General features: G+C 36.7%; 1 protein-coding gene across 8 annotated transcripts in view; it reads left to right on the forward strand.

The window, feature by feature from the left end:
• Ptp36E (Protein tyrosine phosphatase 36E) overlaps positions 1-25,559 on the forward strand; it is a 131,731-nt gene that overhangs the window by 24,396 nt on the left and 81,776 nt on the right. The window lies entirely within an intron of this gene.

The following is a 25,559-nucleotide window of genomic DNA, read 5'->3' on the forward strand; positions in this document are numbered from 1 at the left end:
GCCCATCTGTCTGTTTATCTTATTCATTATCCTGCGAAAGAACAAGGTATTGACTCTAAGTTTCACGGATTTTATGAGTTAAATTCCAGGTTTAAAACCCAAAATGTCCATTCAAAACCACCTTACTTGTCTATTACTTATTTTCACTGAATCGATTGCAAATTGAACTGAAACCAATCAGTATATTGTCAAACAAGCACATCAATGATCCCAATAAAAACATATTCACTCTATTTCTGAACTTGTGTACGAACACTCATATCCGGTCTGTAGCTGGTTCAACGTAAATGATTTGGCAAAGAGATGCGTTCATAGTTTGAATAGTTTGGCATCCAGTTGATTTACGCAAACCTGACACTGAAAAATAACTGGCTGTTTATACAGAGTGAACTAACAAATCGGATTACATCCAGTACGGCTTGGCAAATCTAGCTGTGTCTCCGAGATACACGAACGATAAAGGGAGATGGTAACTGTCCACTTCCAACTTTTATCAGTACAATCAGGAAGGATGAAGGTGTGCAGGTGGAAAATAATTGAAAGATAGTAAGTGATACATAATAATATTACTATTTCTAACAACCTCACAGCAGTTAAAGCCGACAAAAGTGACGCCACAGTTATAATCGAAAAACAGGAATTGAGTATGGAACCGAAAAACTACATAACTGAAAATGATTTTAGTATGATGAACTACGACCCAACCGCAAAATTCGAAAGACAAATTAGTAGCCTAATAAAATCCACTAAACAGATCTTCAACAACAAAATATCGAACAGATACACAGTCAACAACCCACGAGTACGAAAACTCAATGTACAGATAAGAAAAATTCCCCTATAAGACCAGTTATCAATTTACCAAAGCACCTTCATACAAAATTTCAAAAATCATAGCAGATAAACAAAAAACAAAATCAACAGAAACAATAACCACAGCATCAATAATTCAATGGAACTCACAGACAGAATGTCAATGACACACGTCAGCACGAACACTAAACTATTCTCATTCGACATAAAAAACATGTACTCCAACATACCGATCAAAGAAAGTATGAAAATCATATCAGATAAACTAAAACACCAAAACATAAACAGGGCCTATATTAACCACATGGAATCCACCCTAAATACAATACTCAACCAAAACTATTTCGAATCAGAAGGAAAAATGTATAAACAAACAGTTGGACTAGCGATTGGATCCTCACTATTTAGTATTATATCCGAAATATACCGGCAAACACTAGATGGGAAAATTTTAACAATAATGAAAACACACGATGAAAAATGAGAATGGTTGACGATGGCCTGGACATATCACAAAACAAAGGAATAAGAATAGAACAAATAACAGAGGAAATTAACAAAATGAATTAAAAACTGATTTTCAGCATAGGAAAAGGAACCGACTCGAAACTCAACTACCTGACATAACTATCAGATATAACCACAACAAAACAAAATTTCAAATGTCAATAAACAGGAAACCTACACAAACAAGCTCCACCATACCCGCAAGTCCGAACCATCCATCATCACACAAAATGGCTGCCTATAGAACGTATTCATATACAGAATGCTAAGGATACCACTTTCCATTGAAGCCCGGAACAAGGAAAGGAAAATTATATACTAAATAGCAAACGACAACGGATACACACGAAAGACAATAGATAAATTAGAAAATAGAATCGAAAAAACAATACAGAATAAGGATCAATCTACTCTAACAGATAAAACAACACAACGATGGACTGCATTCAAATACATAGGTCACCAACCAAAAAATTAACAAACATCTTCAAGCTTGTGAACATTAACATCTCTTACAAGCCGAACATGAAAATAACAAAAAATAAATATAAAAATAAATGAAAAAGAAGAAGACAAAACCTAAACGGAGTGTACAGCATACACTGCTCGGACTGCAACAAATTCTATGTCGGCCAAACCAAGCAAAATCTGATCCAAAGGTACGACGAGCACAAAAAAGCATACATAAACCCAATAACATATAAATTAAACCTCGCAACACATGTCATACAAAACAAATATAACTTTCCCCCACCAACAAACATCAAACTCATAAAACAAGTTAATAAAGGAAACAGTATGGACATCTGGGAAAACCTAAACATCCATAAATTCAAAAGTCATAATTCACTTATCGAGGAACAAATACAAATCAAAACACAACAAGACCTAACATTCCGAACATTTCAGAATGTTTCCGTATGTTCTGGAATGTTATGAAATGTTCTTGAATATTCTCGAATGTCCTGAAAAGTTCCAGAAGTTTTTGAATATCTTCAAAAACAAGCCTGAAAGGTAAAAATGAGAACTACTTTCAGTGGATGGGAGATGTGTGCTTCCATAATATATTACAACTCCATGGATCGTTCCACAGTGATCTGGGATATTACAGAATGTTCCAGATCATTCCTTTGCGTTCCACCACATTTCAGAATATTTCATGATATTGTGGAAAGCTATCGTATGTTCCGCACTGTTTTAGAACGATCACGAAATTTTCCGCCCTTATATCTTTAAAACCACACCCTTCGGGTGATACAGGAACCTTCTTCACGGATGGGGAAAAAAGATCTCAGATCTAGCATCTTCATTTCAATCAGAATGGAGTCCAGCTCCCTTACCCTTTCAGCTGAATATTGTCGAGGAAGGACAAATGGGTTCATGACTGAGGGAATGTTGGTGGAATGAAGTCCTCAGACATCATTACCGTCCTTCACGGAATACCCCGACCTGGGAAAAGAGAGCTACCACACTCACTTGATTGTTTTACAATGATCTGGCATGTTTCACGACATTCCACAATAGGCTTTTGAATACTCTTGGATGTTCTGGACCGTTCTGGAAATTTCTTGAGGGCGAAGCTTCCGGCCCTTATACAGTGTCACCGATAAAGTCCGCATCAAATGGGAAACTTTTTTATTTATCGTTTTATGTGAAATTTGATTTTGGCAGTAGATTTTGCTTAAGAAATGATGTCAAATGGCGTCTACAAAATAGGTCACGTGATTTCCTTAACCTGTCAAAAATGACATTTAAAAAAAAAACATCGAAAAATGACATTATTCTTCAAAATATCCAAAAATATCAAAGGATAAAAACATTTTCTTTTGTAATTTTATACCCACACACCAAGTTTCAAACCCATAATAAGTATTTTATATTTTCACTATTTTTCCGCACTCCTGCTTTTTCTACTTATCAAAATTTAAGCACACCTGTACTAAATCATTTATTTTAACTAAACTCGTCACCGAATTTCTTTTTTTGTAATATAATAATATTTTAAGAGCCTCTTTGATGTTAAAAACAAATTTTGAAAAATAAAAGTTGTCAAACTTGATGCAAAGTTCATCTAGTTTCAACGGGGCTTTCAAAACTATACAGTACTTGAGTTTTTTAATGAGCAAATGGCCTCACAATATGAATTAGAACAAAACGGAACATTAGGAAACAATATCTTAGAGTGTTTATTGTTTTTTTAACAAAAAATACAGTGGATTTTAATCTTAATTAAAAGGAACTGAAAATAAACATGTACCTATACCTAATAGCAAAAAAACACGAAAAAAAGACTCACGACATTAAATACACTACATTTCTGTATGTCTTCCATCGCGTTCTATGCAGATAATTGTCCTTCTTGATACATCTTTTATTGAGTTGCTGATACTCACAGGGTTTATGTTTAAAATAGAGTTTCTAATAACAGTTCCTAGGTGATTCACGTCACGAAAAGGTCTTTGTTTATAAACGATTTGTTTTAAGTAACCCCACAAGAAAAAATCTAGTGGGGTTAAATCTGGCGACCTAGGCGGCCATATTTGCTCCATATTTCGCCCAATAACTTTGCCCCTAAAAATTTCTAATAGTTTCTCTTTGACTTGAATAGGAGCCCCGTCACATTGATACCACAAACTGTGTCTTATTTCAACCGGCATATTGTCCACTATATCACTGATCTCAGTATTTAGAAATTGCAAATAATCCTGAGAAGTTAAATTGTGTCTAAAAAAGAATGGTCCCATTACCTGATTATTTAAAACACCGCACCACACATTTGTTTTAAATGAATATTGGTCCCGACATTCTATCACAAAATGAGGATTTTCCTGAGCCCACCACCTACAATTCTGGGAACTGACTACGCCGTTCGATGTGAAGGTAGCTTCGTCGGTCCATAGGATTTTGTAAGGAAATTTTCTGTTTAATTCTACTTCTCCTTGGTACCAGAAAGAGAAATCTAGTCGAACATCGAAATCTCTTTCCTTTAAGGTATTTATAAATTTGGGTTTGTAGGGTTTGAATTTATTTTTATGTAAAATTGCTCTTACGCTTTCTCTTTTAACGCCAGTTCTATCTACAATATTGGTAATACTTGATTTTCCCTGTTCGATAACATCCAGGCAGACAGCCAACTGAACCTCATCATTATTGCGTGATGGATTATGACGTTTTTTAAAAGTATTTTCAACTGAACCAGTCAGTTTAAATTTTTTTAAAATCCTACTTACAGTGGATTGCTGTACATGTCTACCAGGATGTCTTGCGTTAAAAATATCAGCCACTTGTCGATGCAATGTGTTTTCACCACAAATTAGCACAATTTCAATTTTTTCTTGTAAAGGTAACATATTATTTTAATTTTCATACATTACATTGAACTAACGGGCATTAATTTATTCAGTGACAGTGACGTTTTCTAAAACACATTATGTAGTTTCATATTTTTTCACAGCCTACCCAGTTTTTTTAAATTAGTGTTGTTAGCGGAGTAGGTAAATGTGAATACTATGAGTTTTTTTCTTTTATTGAATGGGCTTCAAGAATCACGAAATGATGTTTCCTAATGTTCCGTTTTGTTCTAATTCATATTGTGAGGCCATTTGCTCATTAAAAAACTCAAGTACTGTATAGTTTTGAAAGCCCCGTTGAAACTAGATGAACTTTGCATCAAGTTTGACAACTTTTATTTTTCAAAATTTGTTTTTAACATCAAAGAGGCTCTTAAAATATTATTATATTACAAAAAAAGAAATTCGGTGACGAGTTTAGTTAAAATAAATGATTTAGTACAGGTGTGCTTAAATTTTGATAAGTAGAAAAAGCAGGAGTGCGGAAAATATAAAATACTTATTATGGGTTTGAAACTTGGTGTGTGGGTATAAAATTACAAAAGAAAATGTTTTTATCCTTTGATATTTTTGGATATTTTGAAGAATAATGTCATTTTTCGATGTTTCTTTTTTTAAATGTCAATTTTGACAGGTTAAGGAAATCACGTGACCTATTTTGTAGACGCCATTTGACATCATTTCTTAAGCAAAATCTACTGCCAAAATCAAATTTCACATAAAACGATAAATAAAAAAGTTTCCCATTTGATGCGGACTTTATCGGTGACACTGTATTTTCAGAAGCAGTCACTTCAGATAAAAACGGAAAGCTGCTGCATGGATAAGCCAAGCCGGGTCGCTAGTTTAATATAATCTATAATTTGAAGGAGAAAACATTGAATTTGTGACCCATTGTCCGTCCTCTCCTGATTCATCGCCAGAACACTATAAAAGTTTCCAAAATATCAGTTCGAGTGTGGCATGAATAAAATCAATATTGAAGTTGATTATTTTGAAAAAATAGTTGTAGCAAACTAGCAGCCCACCACAGGATGATCCACCCTCGACAGGAAACTACTCAAACAAGCCGTTAGACAAGAATATCTTCACATCAAAGATACTGACATAAACAGGAAATGCATCAGAAAAGATAAATAGACTACTAACTGAACACAACATCAACATATCATACCAGATTGATAACACATTACGTAGACATATAGAAAAATAATAAATCCAACATCGACAGGGACAACGAATCTGTTGACTACGAACTAAAATGTGGCTCGTGCCAAAAAGTTTATATAGGAAGAACATCTAGAAACTCTAAAACCAGAATTTCCGAACACAAATAAGTTTCAAATTGAAGAAACGTATGCATGCTATCTGTTGGAAACAACCACGACCTAAATTACACATGGAGAAAATAAAGGAAATTAATTTATGTTGACTCAGGTAGTTTGGTGTGCTAATACCTGTACCTTGATTAGGTAAATTCCGTGAAGCGTGTTCATGTTGACTCAGGTAGTCTGATGTGATAATAACTGTACCTGGAGTAGGCCCAAAGTGAGTGGGTCTATTCGGCTCTCCACCGCAACCCGCACGGGTTTATTGTGGCTCACACCTATTCACACTCGACCAAATGAACCCAGCTTCTTAACGAAGCCGATTAGTTTGTATGGTGAGTGAAAATACAGCTCTGCCGAACTCTAAAAACCTAATTTGGCTGTTTCATCATTTTCCAGATAGAGGCGACACACACTGTCTTCCGACACTCCGAGTCTCTGCATATGATGATTCAAATGACAGTGACATGTCTGTTAGACATCGTAGTTCATCCCTACTGTAGTCCAACACCTATTTGGTATCAAACTTCGAAGGGTGAATAAACGTCTTGGAGAGAGCTTGTCCTGGAAGATTCTGCCAGAAGTTCATAAATCTTCTTGCCATCCAGGTGTTTAATCTTTGTTTGGCAAAGCCTAAAGCGATGCCTATGACAAGTTCTGGTCCGATGAAGGTGCTTGCAGTATTTTCCTTTGCAAGGGAGTCAGCAGCCTCATTGCCTTTCAGGCCAGTATGGCCAAAAATCCAGACCACTGTACCTGGATTGGGTAAACTGTCAATAACATTCGTCGACCACTTTCTACCTGCCGTCATGCTGTTTGCTATTCTTGAACTTCTTAAAATGGGATTCCATATTCGGGATACCGTAGTCCACTGATACGCAAGGCAATAGAGATCCATAAACACAAGATGATCGTGCTTTTTTTGTTTCCAAACTGGAAACCCTTCAAAAGTATCGTTCTAGATTACCTTTTCCACAATAATCACCCATACCAGTTTCCCCAATTTCTCAGTGGAAAGTTTTTCATAAATAGTATTTTTTAAGTTTATTGCCAATAAAACTTTTAAGCATCAATAAACTTCAAGATCAACAAATATATTCATTTACACTCATCCACCAAACATGCGCGAAAAATAAACAACGGCTTTAATCGTCGATTCCCCCATTTCGAGACCGTAAACTATTCACAGTGATTACTTCAGCTACATTCATTCAATCATTCAGTATAAATGTATTAGAATCTTCGCACGCCGCGGGTTTCAAGCGTGACCCGATTGTGTAATCAACTGAAATCTTATTATTTGCCACTCAGTTGACTCACACTTTGTCCTTTCCTTGGCAAATACGAGGAACGTTTAAAAAGAACGTATTTCAAGAATGATATTGTATTACTTTTTCCGAGGGAAATATCCAACTTCGATATGATCTTGACTTGTTTCTGGGAAAGTATTCTAGAATTTTAATATTTCCTGGTCTGAATCCCAAAATCCCAAATAAATGCGGAAATTTTCATTAAACTATATACAAAACTGAGACGCGTGTTTTACTATTCACTAGCGTTTCCAGACGGATTCATACTAACTGAATTCCATCTACTTGGTGCTTTGCATATATTGATAGCTTGAATTATATGACTTTTTCTACCAAATTACCGACTATCTCTGTATCTGTAGAGTAGGGAGGGTGAGTGTAAGCCAACAGTACTTAGGCCACATGTGACCCATTGTACATCCTCCCGAGGAGTTGTCCTCCTAGGTCATTGTCCATCCTGTCCTTTCCAGGAATGTGGACAGGACATTGGACGACATCTCCTTTATATCGGCAGGTGTAGGCCAAGACTCGCCGAACACACACTCGCATAGGACATGCCTGACAGTCTCATCTTCCTGTTCACACATCCTGCATAGAGGTGTGACCACCAGCCCCAGATTATGGAGGTGTTTGCTTAGTTGACAGTGAACAGTCAGAAATCCTACTGTTAGGCGTAGATTTTTCCTGGTCATTGCCAAATATTTCTTCGGCGTCAGCTTCCCAGGGTCACCCAAGGTGATCCTGGCAAGATTACATCCTTTGGTTTCGTACCATATCTTTAAGGATTGAGCATGGGTGTAACACTTGACTAGTACCGCAATTGTCGAAGTCATCAGGCCGTAGGTGCCACTGGGTCCTGAAATTCTTAGTCCAGCCCCTTCCTTGGCTAAAAAGTCGGCAATGTGACTACCTTTACTTCTGTCGTGCCCCTTAACCCACCTCAGGATAATGTTATTATCTACCGAGGCTTTGGCTAAATCTTGGTGACACTCTAGTACTAGCCCTGAGGTTATACGATATCTGTTCAAGGCTAATAGGGCTTGTCTGCTGTCAGTGCAGATTGTTATGTTTTTGCCAGAAGTTCCTTCCTTGGTTAATTCTTTTGTGGCGATTGAGATACCAGCCAGTTCTGTTTGGATCACGCTGGTATTTCTTCCCATTCCCCACTTAATTCTTAGGCTTAGTGATCTGGAGTACACTCCACATCCTGAGCCTTCTTTGGTTTTTGAGCCGTCTGTGTGAATTCGTATTGCATTTGTATCATCTGACTCTATGTTCTGCTTTATTTGTATGTTGTAGGGTTTATTAAACACAAACCTGGGTTGAATTCCATGACTGGTTGCCTGCGGCAGAGGTTGCGCAGTAAGCGCTTCCCGCCACAGGCCCAGCCTCAATTGACCCAATCCTACTTCGACATTCACACGAGCCGTGCGCAATCGTACCATGGCCATCAACGCAACCTACTTAACGTACAGATCAAGAGGGGTCAGACCCGTGATTAATTCTACGTTCTACAAACTCCTACGTAAAGGATTCGACAGACTTCGTTGGTGAACTTAGGAACTATGAAGCCAGATATTCTTGTCAGCTTCCATGTTGTGCCCTTGTTTACCAGTGTCCCACTGGAAGACTCTCTGAGGAGGCTAGCCTACTTGTTTCTGACTGATATCGTCTCATGGGGAGTTTCTTTCAATGGAGGGAAAACTTCTATGAGCTACTAGATGGCGTGGTGATGGGAACTCTATTCATCCCAGTGTCTTGGATGATTTATCCATGGTTATGACACGACGCAAGGATTCTGCTTCGTTGCTGTGAAACTTCGCTAAACTTTAAATTGAAACATCTGCATGACACTGTTTTTGCTCGAGTGTGAACAAACGCGGCACCCATCTTGTACATAGTTCTCTCATGTCCAAATTTTTAGAGGAAATACGATGTACCGCACTTTTTGAAATGCTAATTACTTCATGGAACGTTTTGAATTCAAAATAGCGGTAAAGACGGAACAATAGGTGAAAACAATTTTAAAATTGAGTAGTTTTTGAGTTTTTCCGTAACAAACAAATGAACAAACACATTTCTGCTTGAGAAAGAAAGGTTTCAGCTTTCCACTTCTCTATATTTATACAAGAAAATGTGACATAAAGTCGTAATTTTGTTAGTGAATTTAGGGATTCATCTTGTTAGGAATCACATGTTAAAAAGTAAGACCTCGCTAGTCCTTAGCTCGCACAGGTTTATCAACTTCTGAGAGTTGTCGTTCGTAAGGGAGCGACAACTGATTAACGGAAAAACATATTTTAAACAGATTTCAAACAGACATATCTTACAATGTTGTCCAGATTTGGTACTGAAAAGGTTATGCGGCAAGTGTCTTATGCCTAAACATCGGATGTCTATCAGTGAGGATGATAGTGTTCTATGTAAGTGAGATTTTACTTCTTTTATTCAATATATTGTGTAGCAATCCTGTGAGTGATATCTGATTCAATTCCATAACGAATGTTTGAAATACAAGCTGAATAGAGAAAAGTGTTTTTTGTATAAATCACTGTTCATATACAAGTATTTGTTCGAAAAGTATTTTTCTTTTGTGTAATTCAATGTTTACTCATATATGAAAGTAGCTGTTTCGATACGGCTTTTTTCCAGTTTGTGTCTGAAAGTTAGGTACTCCTTTGGATGATATTTGTATACTTTTTTGAAGATTCACACATTTTTTTGTATGAAGATGGTGAGGTAAAAGCCCAAAACCTCTCTTTCCCTACAATTTATAATATTAGTTTGTATAAATGATCAAAGTACTCTAACACTCGAACATTCATGTTTTCAATTAAAATTATCTATTCTTAGCCCTAGCACCAAAAATGAGTTATAATGACATATTCTCAAAACTATGCACAACAATAACTATTTCATTAAATCTGCCTTCGACTGAATCCACGTTATCATGTCATGGGTTTTATTACTTCTCCCAGTTATTTCGGAATTTTGTGGCAAAGTTAATTCCAGAAGATGAACTCCAGCAGTTCTGCGAATTAATTATTTCTCGGCAGACAGCCGGGGATGACAGAGTGGCATTCGGGGTGGAGTTTACAACACTTATTGAAACTTTCTCCAAAGTATGGAATGAATTCGGCAAGTCAACGCCCTGAATGTTGATTTTGAATGTTTTTCGTCGCACAGAAAAGCATCAGCTTGTGAATGTGTTTTTCACTTTTCGTTTAAATTTTTTACAAAACTCTCGTCATGTTTTATGATTTCAGTATTATAGAAACAGAAGTCTTTATAGGAACTATTACAATTACCAATTACCAAAATAATCATATCTGGAGTTCCACAGGGCTCCCACTTAGGACCTTTGCTATTTACCTATAATTTTTATAAACTCTCTTTTATCATTTCTTCTAGTACCGATTACAATTTTGGTGGTAATTTTGAGACGATTTGGAAGTTACTTCTTTCACAATAGGCTTGCTTCATGATTCTTGGTTTATAGTTCACTTGAGAGGAATTTTAAATTGAAAAACATTGCACTTTGTTTCATCTCTCTAAATACCGTAGTTTTCCCGTAATTAATTATTAAAAATCGAATGTGGTACGGTGATGACGTTACGCCCCTATTCCCGCTTCTTGTTCGATTGACCAATAGGAACAATAGAAATAATCAACATTGCCAAATTGTAAAATTTACGAAGCCTATAATTATCAATTTAAATATGGAAGTGTATATGAACCCGTTAACCTTTCAATTAATGAAAAATTCTCCACATGGAATAAAATGTACACGAAAAATCATGTTTGCAAATAAGTTCAATACCTAAAATTAGTACACGAAGTCCATAGATCACAAAATATTTACCTAAATTATGACTTTATGCATTATTTAATAATATAAAGTTATGAAAATCAAAAAATGTAGCAAACTGGATCAAAAAATCATTTCAAATATTCAATTAATTTTTCAATCCTCAATATGTACAACTGCAATTTATTTAAAAAAAAAACGATTCCTACATACATACCTCTTTCTAATATAGCTACTAAATTCAAGCGTTTTAGGCTCGCTTGGGTAATCTGTTGAATCTTCCAAAACTTGAGAGGAAGTTTGAATGAGGTTCAGTATAGACAGAATTGATCGTACTCGAACTCATCCAACGAAAGCTTCTGAGGTAGTAATACCATTAATCATATGATAAAATTTAATCAACTTCGTTTCATAATTTCAGTAACAGTATTAACTCCAGATAATACTTTCTGTGGAGAATACTTGAAGTTGAAATAAAAAACTGTGTAATCAAATTCAATATTTTTGTTCCCCTTTCATTTATAGTCACTTTTTAAATGATTTCTATAAAGTCTTGGAAGAGTAGAAGGATTGTAGTTCTTCCTTTTCAATACTTTCACCTATTTTTTTTCTCATAATTTTATCCTTTGGGAACCTAAACTCATTTTATGAAATAAGTCACGTATAAACCAATGCGCTTTCTGTTTTCTTGTGCCTTTCCGCACAATTGAAATCAGCACAAGAATGCACCATATTAATATTCCCTGTCCCTTAAATTCTTTGAATCCTATTTGCACAATAGATCACAGTGTGTATCATTACATGGGATTAAATCGAATGTGAAATCTGTCAAACATGGTGTGCCCCAGGGTTCTGTACTGGGACCAATCTTGTTTATAAATGAGCTATACTACCACATACTTCCTAAACAATGTTTTCTTTTTGCGGATGATACCACTTTGGTGGACTGTCACGGTAGTGTTAATGATTTGAGTGTTTCTGCCAACTAACGCCACCATGAAGTCTGCAAATAACTGGTTTGTTTCAAATAGACTTCTCCTTAATGAGGCTGAAAATCAAAACCTTATAATTTCCACAAATACGTATTTAACCTCGGGTAAAAGTGTTAAGCTACTGGGGGTTCATATAGACGACAGATTGAACTGGTCATGTCATGTTGACAAACTGGCCAAGAAATTATCAAGTGCAATATTTATGATTCGTAGACTGAAGGATTTCGCCGGTATCTTCGTACTTCGGACTCTTCCATAGTAACATGGTATATGGCATAGTGTTGTGGGGGGATTCTTGTCATTCCAAAAAAATTTTTATTTTGCAAAAAAGAGTTATACGTCTAATATCTAATGCCAACTTTAAAGATCATTGTCGCCCACTTTTTATTCATCTCAAAATTATGCCGCTTCCTACAGCTTTTGTATATGAAACATTGATTGAAATTCATAAAAATAAATCAAAATACATTTTACAATCGCAACAACATGAATTTCCTACAAGATCAGAAAATCTGATAAGAACTGAGAGATTCAGACTGAGCACCTCACAAAATAATTCATTGAATTTGAAATTCTATAATAAGTTACCATGTCACATAAAACAACTCAGTTTCTACTGTTTCAAGCAAGAACTAAAATCATGTTTTTTGAATCACTGTTTTTATTCTACGGATGAATACATGTTATACAACATAGATAATTCATGTGACTTTGAGTGAGTAACAATTGTTCTCATTTTTAACATTAGTTGATTGATTGTTTTCATTATTATGTACACTGTTCTGTTATACAAGCATTGTGATGGTTTTATTTGTATATATGACGTCATATATTTAAGAATAAAGCCAGCAAACAAATAAATATACAATAATAAGATCGCTCGAATCCACGAATTAAGCATAAAAATTGACAATAATATTTGCCTTGATAACTGATATAATACAAGTTATATCTGTTTAAAAAAAAATCTGTTTAAAATCTGTTTTTCCGTTAACCAGCTGTCGCACCCCTACGAACGACAACCCTCAGAAGTCGAAACTTGTGCGAGCTAAGGATTAACGAGGTCTTACCTTTTAACGTGTGATTCCTAACACGCGTTGGACGATAGCAACTGAAGATCGATCGTTCAGACTAGGGCTTGAACCACCGACCAACACGGCAGTCAATTCGAGTGAGTGAACAAATCACCCACGCCAAACCGCTTGGCTACCGACCGACCATATCTAAATATGATTCTAAATAGAAATAAACGAGCTGTATTTTCGAATGGTTTTCGAATGCTCATGAACCCTAATAAAATAAATCAATTATGTATTCATGCCACCCACCAAAAAATATGAAATTACTGGTATATTAGCCACGTTGTCATCCAGTCAGCCAGCGCCCCCTGTAGTGTATGCTCTTTCTAATGTCAATGGTTTCCACAACCTTTGTATTTTTGTTAAAGTAATTTCGAAATGAATGTTGAGCTAGTTTTGTGAAAGCTGACTCCCGACAACTTACCAAAAGTCGATTTTGAAATGATCGATGAATTTTACTTGAAAAATTTGCAATACTTTGGTACCGAAATGGTACAGAACATATCAATCTAAAAATAACCTGAAAAAATGTTTTTCGGAATTTAAACTAATGACACGGAATATACTGCAAAATAGGTACCTGCCGAGACCTACCTTTTATAAAAAAAAACATTCTGTAATTATATAATTCTAACAGTTGTATTCACACCGAGTTGACAACAATAACAACAAAAATGGCGCCTGTTAAATTGGATCATCAGATCTGTGATTGGATATTAAAATTAAAAACCAATACACTTGGCAACTCCGCTCTAGTCACGATCAATTTTATTGGTTAACAAACACGCGGCCAATTTAAATTCTTGCTTTTAAAATTTTTTTTTTCAGCAAATATAAAGAGATTTTGGACCCGATTAGGCTTGATAAGTATAATATACCCCTAACTCGATCAGTCTATAAGCAAACCAGTATCATTTTCCATAGCATGAAACAAGCCCATTGAGCTGTTTCTTTTCAACTAACCTTCCTAAAGTGTCTAATAATAATAATTATTATTATTATTTATTCTCCAGAAGGACAATACAAGTATTGTATTGGAGTAGTCGTTCATCTAAAATTAACAGAACATGATAACATTCAGTTAAATTGTATATAACAAAACAATAAATTTGCATATATTATAGTCGTTCATCTATAGTATAGAATAATTGTGTAACACATATATACATATATTCACCTAAATACACAAATAACAGACAAATCATAAAGGATTTACAAATACTGCCTGATCGACTTTATAAAAGCATCTTTCAATTAAAAAATGTTTAAGACTTTTTTAAAACATGTTAAGGTTCGACTCTCTCTTACATAGTCTGGTAATTTATTAAATAATAAAGGACCTAGTGAGTTTGGAGAGTTTTTAGATAATTGGACCCTAGAAAAGGGTATATTCAGCTGATTTTTTATTCTTCTGTCATGTTTATGAATGCTAGATCTGGTTGAAAAACTGTTATAGTTACTAAATATATACACACAAACTTCAAAGATGAAGAGTGATGGTAGCGTCATGATTTTACATGTTTTGAATACATCAACACAGCTTCGTCGAGAGGATAGACTAAACGTTACTCGGAGTATTCTCTTTTGTGCAACAAATACATCATTAGCTTTTGAAGACCTTCCCCAGAGGGAGATGGCATATCGAAGTCTGGAGTCCACTTGGGCATAGTAGAGCATCAGCAACTGATCATTAGACAGAACTGATCTCAAATTACGTAATTGATAGGAAATAGAATTCAATTTCTTGATTAAGATTTTACAGTGTTCTCCCCAGGAAATATGTTCGTCTATATACAATCCAAGAAATCGGACGGTCTTATCAACTGACGGTAAGTCTACGAAATCAACTACACTAGCTTCTTTTTTGTCTATTTTACATTTCTGACGTATACACTATTCATCCCTATCTGATACAATAACTGATGTATCATCACCGATAACAATGATTGAGCTATCACATATCTTCACAATATCGTTGATATAAAGTATAAATAAGGTGGGTCCTAGGACCGAACCCTGAGGAACACCTACTTCAGAATAATCATTGCACGATGACATATGGTTACCAATAGTGACACGATTGTTACGTTTACTCAAAAAACTTTTTATCCATTCATAAGTGACACCTCGGATACCGTATCTAGATAGTTTATTCAATAAGATTGTATGACTTCAAGAACATGTGAGTGTATTGGAGTTGTGGTCGATTTATTTTGCACAAAACCATGGTGATCCGCAGTTATGATATTGAAATGCTTGAGATAAGATAAAAGTAATTTGATGGCTAACTGACTAACTTTTTCAAAGTACTTTGTATTTTTTGTATAAACGATAAAATATCATAGCCGGAGAATGAACTTTCTTCAGAACCATAATGTTTTGGAATAAATTAATTTATATTTATTGAATGAAGAGGACACGACATCAAATTCAAATTTTTAACAATATTTGAGAGCTAGATTACCCAAGGTCCGATCCTGATCATTCCAAGGAACTGTAGACAAAATCATTTCTGACGAGCGCAACTCAGGAAAAGTGGGAAAGATATAATAACGGATAATTTGAAAGATTTCAGAGTGATATCCAGAGGGTATCATGAGTTGAAACATCTACGTTGGTTGGGCCTAGAAAGCTTTCTCTACAAAACAACAAATTATGATTGAAAAAATCCTCATAAAATCCGAATTATTATGTGCTTGTGATTCACTGTTTGGAACCTTTGGTGTGGTAATGTTTATTACTAGAGTTTTTTCCCAACACCAAGCCGTTATTTCAACTCCTCGATACGTGTTTCGATCACCAAGTGATCATCTTCAAGAGGAAGATCACTTGGCGATCTTCTTCAAGAGGAAGATTAAAAGTAAATCTACATTAAATGTTGGTCTTATTTATTTATGCCTTATTTTCTAGTCAGGTAATTTTGATAACTAAAAATATTATTTCAACAAGCTATATAGTAAACTATTAGGTATTGGTCCACCATCATTATCCATAATATTATATTGGGACTCAATAACAACAGGCATCTAGATGCCTGTTGTTATTAATTTAATGAACTATAGTGTATGGAATGGGTTTATTGCAAATTATGATCTCAGTTCCATACACCAATACAGCAGGAATTTCACTTTTTTTTTAAATCGATTCGATGAACATGGACCACAAAAATGGCAGCATAGTTAAATGTGGACTAAAATATTGAACAAATCCATTTTTGTAAAAGTCACCTTCCAAAATCTAAAAAAAAAATTATAGAATAGATTGTGACAAGTTTCTATTCTCTTGAAAATCAACAAAACGAGAGTTCATTCAAGTATTTCAGCATCAATAAAAATCGGTCTTGTCTCCTTTTTTTCAGCTGCTGCCTCGATGAATAGCAACTCATTTGTATTCATTAGCAAAAAACAATTTCTGAAATAAGCGAAATCTCTCAATTATTGCCTCCAAAGTGAAATCCATAATTAAGTTTCGATATAAACGCAAAACACGCGAAGGCCTTGGAACAAAACAGTTCTAAAATTAAAATTTCTAAGTGCAAGCGTACCGAAACACTGCCAAATAATAATATAGTTATATTTTGTTGTAGGTATGGCCAAATTTTTTTAGCGATGTGTAATGTCATCTGTAATGTAAGGTCATTTTTCAATCTGAAAGGACTCTGAAATGGAGCTTATTTCACTTTAAGTGAATGAAATTACATCCGTTGAAACAAATCCAGCTAAAATACAGATAAGCAAATTCTCGGTGACCTTGAATAAAAAAGGAAATGGTTTCAACTTTATCTATTAGTACTTTCAAAAGCACTATACAAGTTGTTTCATAATAAGCACACTAATATTTAAAGACATTATTTTTGGGATCATTTTGAGGAAAAGTCTAAATTTTTCAACTGTAGGGTGCTGAACTTCAAGGAAAATATATCTATATCTGCTATGAACGTAGATATTTTGTGAAACGTAATATGATGCATCTTTTGTACGTCTGGAGGCATTTTTTTGCTGCACAACACTATTCTTCAGTCTTCATTCATCCAGGAAAGGAAAAAAATAAAAGATGGAACGGAAGACCAGAAAAAAGAGTGGAATGAAATCAAGAGAGGGAAAGAGATGGAATAGAAATTCAAAATAATAAATTAAACATGTTCCCAAAACAATCAGACATCATCAGCATGCAGAGAAGGAGTAAAATGAACATTTTAGATAAAATTTCAATCTTTGTTTGGCAAAGCCTAAAGTGATGCCAATGACAGGTTGAGGTTCGATGAAGCTGCTTACAGCACCCTCCTTTGCAAGGGAGTCAGCAGCCCCTTTGCCTTAACTTAACTTACCTTAACTTAACTCGCCACTCCAACCCTGTAACGATATACCTGAATGAATTCCGCCAGCCGATTGCAGTTAAATCTGATTGGTCAGCGAAAGGAGGTTTAATTATTTCATCCAATAAATGCAAATTAACGTGGTGATCATGTGGCGATCACGTATCTATCATTTTTTGGGTTACTTTTTTTACCCAAGATGAGGGACTGCCAATGGAATCACCACTTTCACCACTCATAGCCAACATATATATGGAGTGGTTTGAAACTCTGGCCATAGAAGAAGCTCACAAGATACCTCGTGTCTGGTTGAGATACGTTGATGACATCTTCATAATATAGAACCATGGGAATATTGAACTGGACGCCTTCCTAAAACACATCAACAACGTTAGCCTTTCCATCACTTTCACAATGGAGAAAGAAGTCCACAACGAATTGCCATTCTTGGACGTTTGGTGAAGAGGACCGACACTAAGTGAAAAACATCTGTATACCGAAAACCCACTCATAAGGTACAGTATCTGAACCACGAATCCAACCACCATCATTCGGCTAATAGAGGAATCATCAAGACTCTATTTGACCGTGATTTCGGTCTCTGTAATACGAAGGAAGGTCTGGAGAAGAAACTAGACATCATCAAAAATGATCTTCAACAGAATGGCTACTCCAAAGCGAAGGTGGAACTGACTTTGGCTAAAAGACAGCAGGAGCATCGCAAGGAAGAGACGCCGTCACAACCAGTGCTTCCACTTCCCTACATCAGGGGATTATCGGAAAGGGTAAGAAGAATTGGGTCCAAGTACAACATCAGAACCTGTTTCAGATCCGGAAACACTATCCGTAGCAGTCACCAACCAGGCCACCAAACGCGGACCACGATTCCAATAATTGCATTTTTCAGATACCCTGTGAGTGCGGAAAATCCTATGTCGGTGAAACTAAGAGGCCACTGGAAGTTCGCGTTGCTGAGCACAAGAAACACACACAGTGAGAAGAAACCAGCAAATCAGGAATAGCAGAGCATGTTTGGACCCATCAACATAACATCGAGTGATTCCAGGCTGAGATCATACACAGGCAGGAACATGGGTTTAGGAGGAAATTAAAAGAATCTGCATACATGCTGTCCAACAATATATTCAGACAAGCTAGTGTAGAGATACGCAACATATGGAAACCCATAATAAAGCGAAAAATGGCCAAGTTCCGCTAAACGGTCATCTCTCGCCAAACTGGTGAAGCGGAAGGAAGAAAGCGGAGATAAGTGAAAGTACTTAAATGGTCATCTCTAGATGGAATTAGTCCAGTCATCACCCAAAGACGATTGTGGATACTATAAATCGGAACGTCGTGAAGTACCTTGGCTTGCAATCTCCTAATTTTTTATTATTTTGTTCATTCATTCTATTTTTTATTTGTATTTCATTTCACTCTTATTTCATTTCAGGGTTTTTTGCTTAATATAATTGTTATTTTCAGCTATTTTTTTATTTTTCTTTAAATTGTTTTTTCAGGTATTTCAATTCATTTTATATAATACTTGGCAATGGAAGTCCGAACTAATGAAATTCATCATAAAACATTGTCAATTACTTTTAAACAAACTTTACTTTGTTTGTTGGATGGACAGAGTTTAAATGTTGATTCAATGGCTGTCCGTTTCATCGATGTTGGGAAGAAGCGTTTTATCGCTGTAGAACTTTGTTTTGGTAGCCTAACATTCAATTTTTTCAGCATTGTATCGGTTTGAAGGAAATAACCTCAAATGATACTTTCTCGATAACGAATTAACCGATTTAAAAAATGCAGTGATAATGATGGGACGAGACCCTTCAAATAATATTTCACTCACCCCCCTCCAGTTTTTCCTTCATGCCACTGAAACAATATTGGGGATAGCTGTTACCCACGAGGGGGTAGAGTTTCTGGAATTGATTTCATATAAAAACTGGACCATCTTGAAACGGAAGTTGAAAAGCTTTGAATTTTGATCACATATTCGCTCGTGAAAACCAGCCTACCATTCCTAGTCAAATATTGAACCGTATATTCGTTCCATATCAATTTTATTGTATAATAGTTCGAATTGTCGCTTCTCTACAACTCTTCCTATACAGACACATCCCGCTTTAGCGGTTAATTGAATCACGCTGTACTTCTCATTCCACTCATTCCAATCCGCCCCTTTGAACGCGAAAACTCAAGTGCGGTTTGGGACATAGTTCCCAGCCCTTTGAGAGTTAACAGCCCTTTGAACGCTTCTGAATGTTTTGCGTGTATGAAGTTCTGAGAGCATGTCATTACTTTATCAAGGATACGCGGGGTAATATATACGTGATACGGATTGGCTCAAAGGATTCGATTAGAATCTGATTATTATTGCTGCAGTGATTTTATGTGATACAAAATTGAATTAATGGCAATGGATGGCAAGGTCTGGTGCAGCACAGTTCATTAGGTTTTTTCAGGATATGTCTCTCTTGATGATTCTTGACAATAGTTGAAAGGATGAAAAATATGAACAGTTTTTATTTCATCAGTTCGGACTCCATTGTCTGATATGATATAAATCGATTTGAAATTCCTGTGTTCCTCTTTGTGGATGATTTCAGCTTGAGCCCACTTGATATTATGTTGATGAGCCCGAACATGCTCTGCTATTCCGGATTTGCTGGTTTCTCATCGCTGTGTGTGTTTCTTGTGCTCAGCAATGGGAACTTTCAATGGCCTCTTAGTTTCACCGATGTATGATTCTCCACACTCGCAGGGTATCCGGTAAAGGCAAGTCTTGGAATCGCAGTCTGCGTTTGATGGCCAGGGTTTTCGTGAGGCTGCTGAGATCTGAAGCAGGTCCTGATGTTATACTTGGACCCAATCCTTCGTATCCTTTCCGATAATCCTCTGATGCAGGGAAGTAAGAGTACTGATTGTTGAGGTTTCTCTTTCTTGTGGAGCTCTTGCTGTCTTCTAGCTGAAGCCTGTTCTACCATCTCTCTGGAGTAACATTTCCGTTGAAGGTCATTTTTGATGATGTCTAGTTTCCTTTCCAGACATTCTTTTGTATTACAGAGCCCGAAGGCACGGTCTAGTAGAGTTTCGATGATTCCTCTCTTAGAAGTACAAGTACTGATTGTGGAGGTTTCTCTTTCTGGTGGAGCTCTTGCTGTCTTCTAGCTAAAGCCTGTTCTACCATCACTCTGAAATAACCATTCCGTTGAAGATCGTTTTTGATGATACCTAGTTCCCTTTCCAGACTTTCCTTTGTATTACAGAGCCCGAAAGCACGGTCTAGTAGTTTTGATGATTCCTCTCTTAGTCGATTGATGGTGGTTGGATTTCTGGTTCAGATAATGTCCTGTGTGAGTGGGTTTTCGATATACAGATGTTTCCCATTTAGTATCGGTCCTCTTCATCAATACGTCTAAGAAAGGCAATTCGTTATGGCATTGTGAAAGTCATGGAAGGACTTACGTTGTTGATGTGCTTCAGGAAAGTGTCTAGTTCTGCATTTCCACACCACGAATTATTGTCAACCACCTTCAAACAAATATGAACAGTTTCCATTCAAATCAAGAAGTTTTGCAACCAGTTATTTTATGTATGACGTATTGAATCATGCGGGAATAATACAGGACATGCAGTTCAGGGAGCTTGAGCAGGTGCAGTGTCAGCGATTACCTAGCCTTTTCTGAAAATAAAAGTTGATTTTTTTTTCAGATCTGCAACTTCTATTAGTGCAGCAGGAGTTCATGTAATATCTACTTGAAGATTGTCTTTGGTCTTCAGTTTTTCGTTCTCCACTGCTAATGTTGGATGTTGGTAGTGGCCCTCGTTCCAATTTTTTTCAAGGGCAGAAAAAGGCAAGTACTACAGAAAAATGCTTGAGGCGCTCTAAAATCGGTGCCTGTGCGAAAGTAGCGATTTACGTTGGATTTGAACTGCTGGAGATTAAATTAATTTGGGAAAACGTTCTCAGTTAGTTTATTTCACATAAACGCAGTTCTTAAACAGTGAAGTTCTAGGTGTACTTGGTTGAACCTCAAAACTATAAGCAGCCACAGTCCGTTGCGTATTCCTGATATGTGTCGCTTTTGGTGGAATCAAATGTGCCAAGTCACTTGAATACCTCCCGTAGAAGTATCTTTAAGGAAGAGACAAATCTCCAACCTTTCTACGATGTTTCTCGACTAACAAAGTTGCAAATGATGTTCGTGTCTCCAATCAGGCGAATGGCTCTTTTCTGGATGGAATCCAGGAGCTCCAGGGGATGGTTAGGGGTGGAGATCCAAACATGTGAATAATACTCCAAAGAATGTCTGATCTGAGCTTTATGAAGCTTCAAAAGTTACTGGGCTTCGTACAGTTTTCTGGTTCGGAGCAGTGTTGCAAGCTTTTGAGAAGCAGCCTTTGCAATTCCAGCCACATTATTGGGGTCCAATTCAACCCCCAACAAACTTATAATAGTAATTTATTTACACCAATATAAGGGTTCAGATTGTAAATAATGTAATACTGCAGAAGCAGTACTGCTTGTGTAAGTAATATAACAATATAAACATTCAGAGTAATATTAGAGGTGGAAATTTAGAAAGAAAAATCTCAAATTATTTTATATGTAAAATGTATATACATGTATAAGTTACAATATGAAAATAACTATTAAAATTCCAATCGAAAAATGTATATATAAACTCAAGGAGTGATAGAGAACTTGGTAATTATTGAAAGTGTCAGAAGCATATTTGAAGTTGATAACAGAGCTTATATATACAATATGGCTGGTGAAGAATGAAGAACGAATATAAAAGAATTTATGGTATTATTACGCTTGAATAAATGTGTACATGTAAGAATAGTATCAGTATGTATTGAAAATGTGAATTTTTCATCATGGGAAATTATGGTGAACAAAAAATATAGTAGTTAATAAAATTTTATTTTTTCAGTTTTCAATTAGTGCACGAGTCTCCTATCGATCGGATTGTTTCGTGAAGATTTTTATTACTTTCTTGAATCTGAATTTGGAAGTCTCGTTTTTCAATTCTTTAGGAAGTATATTGACTGCCTTTGGAGCTAGGACTCTGTAACAGTTTAGACCAATTGATTTCAAAATCAAAATCAAAATGTTCTTTATTGACTATTCTCCATACACTTTTGAGGTATTTTTTTGTGGTGTTTATAAAATATGTACAAAAAACATAATATATACAAAAATATACAAAATGTACACAAGGGTTTCCCCTATGGAGTGGGACAGTGGGAAGGATTGGGATGGGTAGTGAGTGGCAGGAAAAGACCCCGATACATTTGCGCTCTCAAGAATTCCGCACGGAAGAGAAAAGCGCCTCCACACAGTCCCCCGATGGGGCAGTGGGAGACGCCCCCGCTGGTGTTGGCGGTTGGCTCTCCACTCAAAAACGCCTTATATCAGCCTCATCTATAGTTTTCCGCTTCCTGCCGAGGCTTACGCGGAAGTTGTCATTCTGTCGCGTTTCGGTACTTCTCAGAGAATCATTCGTCTGTTTGTTGGTAGCAGTTGTCGATAACCCCCTGGAAAAAGTTCATTATAAAACCAGGTAAGAGTATTTCTGCTATCACGTCATCATGTGTGCGTGAATACTCTTATCCAATTTCTCCATGAACTAAGCGCGATCGCATTCGCGCCGTTCACGGTATATCTCCAGTTCTTCATAGACTAGCCCGTGCTTACGGCGCTGTCCATGATAGCTTCTAACTGCCGTGACGTCCCTCGTCAGCGGGCTCTTCGGTAGAAAGAACTTGAAGAATTTCTGAGCCAGTCTCCTGGTATGGTCGGTGACTGACTCCACAATCTAACAGATTGTTCAATGAAATGTATCTGTCACTGTTAGTGCAAATACGGAGCACCTTATTCTGCATTCTCTCGAGTCTCATTAAAGGAGACTTCTTGAGACTGCAGAACACAGGACTCGCGTACAACATAGCCGGCCTAATTATTTGTTTATAAATAAGCAACTTGTTGTCAACACTGAGCTTAGAGTTCCGTGCAATGAGCGGATACGCGCGTTTTATCGCCGCACCCGATCGTTGGATCGCCATACTAAAGTGTTCCTGGAAGTTCAGGCGCTTGTCCAGGATCACTCCCAGATATCTCGCACTCTTCTGTTCGTCAATGCACTTATCCTTAACTCGCAACTTCGTGAAGATCTTCACATTCGTGAATTTTCTCGTGAAGTTTACGAGTTCAGTTTTATCGGGATTTATTTCGATTTTAGTTTGTTCGAAATACGGCACGACTAGCCTATCGAGGTGGATCTGAAGCTGCTGCTTCGCCACCTCGCTCGAGAAAGAGTGCGCGTAAATCGCGGTGTCATCCGCGAAAATACCCACCTTCGTCCTCGAGAACATAGGAAAGTCATGTGCGGTGCGGTGACAAACAGGTCCCCTGCGGGACACCTGCTTTGATTGAATAATTCGCAGATGTGGTTTAGACCAATTGATTTGGATGTGAAGGGTATTGAGAGGTTATCAATTTGCCTCGTTGTATAAGCATGAGATGGTTTCTGGAGTTCGTTTTTATTCAAGAACTGTGTTGTAGTTATGCTAATGAAAAATAATTGTCTCAGATCAAATATGTTAGACTCTTTATATAAAGAGCGTTGCTTGAATGTCTATTATTTCTGCCTAGAATCATTCTCAAAAAACGTTTTTGTGCCACTTCAAGATGTTTGAGATGACTTTTAGAGCTATCCTATAATCCCGTAGTTCAAATGGGATTCTAGTAAACTCATATACAGGGCTATTCAAATTCGCTTCTGTACATGGGGATCTCGCTTAAACCATAAGAGATATAGTGTCGGTTAAATCGTGGAAAAGTTGTGTATTTTAGAGACCTATTCAATGATGTAAAGAAATGAAATATAGCTCTTTTGGTTCTGGAGATATACAGGAAAAACCAAAACATCCCAAATTATTTTTTTGCCTATATCTTCTTTATTCGCAGACATAACGAAAATCTGTCCACATTTTATTTGCGGCACTTGATGTGGGCTCTCAGAATATATCCATGAATCTTTTATACAGGGTGTCATCTGAATTGGGCCACCCCCATCTTTGAATTTTTAAATATGAACCTGTATTTTTTGTTGTAGTTTTTGGATTGTAGGTTGGTTACTTCCACCCCAATTTGAAATCACCTCTAGATATACTAGATATACTAGATATACTAGAGATATATATATAACTGATGTTAAGATATACAACCTCCTGCTGCCGGTGAACTGTGCATCCGCAGCCGATGTCCTGGAATCCAAATGCAATGACGAAACAAGTGTGATGTCGTCAGCAAAGCTATATATTGGATCCTTGGTTTCTTCCAATGAATCGAACCAAACAGATTCAGCTATCGACCAGAAGGATCTGGACCCGTTGGGATTGGCAAGCAATTTATCCCTAATTATCTCATCATGAAGTTCTTTCCTTTTATTTATTCTTAGTTTGCAGTTGTTGCGAACATTAAGAAACCTAGTTCGGTTTTCGGCAGTGGGATTTTTGCGCCAATGCCGGTATAAGTATAAGTTGATGGATCATTAGAGCTGAAACAAACATCTAGCCAGGGGAAAATTTCAGAAATCTGTTTAAAATCTGTTTAAAATCTGTTTTTCCGTTAACCAGCTGTCGCACCCCTACGAACGACAACCCTCAGAAGTCTAAACTTGTGCGAGCTAAGGATTAACGAGGTCTTACCTTTTAACGTGTGATTCCTAACACGGGTTGGACGATAGCAAGTGAAGATCGATCGTTCAGACTAGGGCTTGAACCACCGACCAACACGGCAGTCAATTCGAGTGAGTGAACAAAGCACCCACGCCGAACCGCTTGGCTACCGACCGACCTTGGTCTTGAAGATCCTCCCACTTAGCAGATCTGTAACGCCAAACTTTGTGCGGCTTAGATTGTTCCCCAACATTTATTGCTAATTCACTCAACAGCGAAATGAGTTTATGGTCAGAAGGTCCCAATGGAGACCTTACGGTGACTGTGAATTTTTGGATTGGTTGTTAGGTTTAGAT

The sequence above is a fragment of the Leptinotarsa decemlineata genome, unplaced genomic scaffold (assembly GCF_025532065.1).
Source record: "Leptinotarsa decemlineata unplaced genomic scaffold, Ldec_3_MD MMD2_tig00026307_RagTag_RagTag, whole genome shotgun sequence".
Classification (NCBI taxonomy): Eukaryota; Metazoa; Arthropoda; class Insecta; order Coleoptera; family Chrysomelidae; genus Leptinotarsa; species Leptinotarsa decemlineata.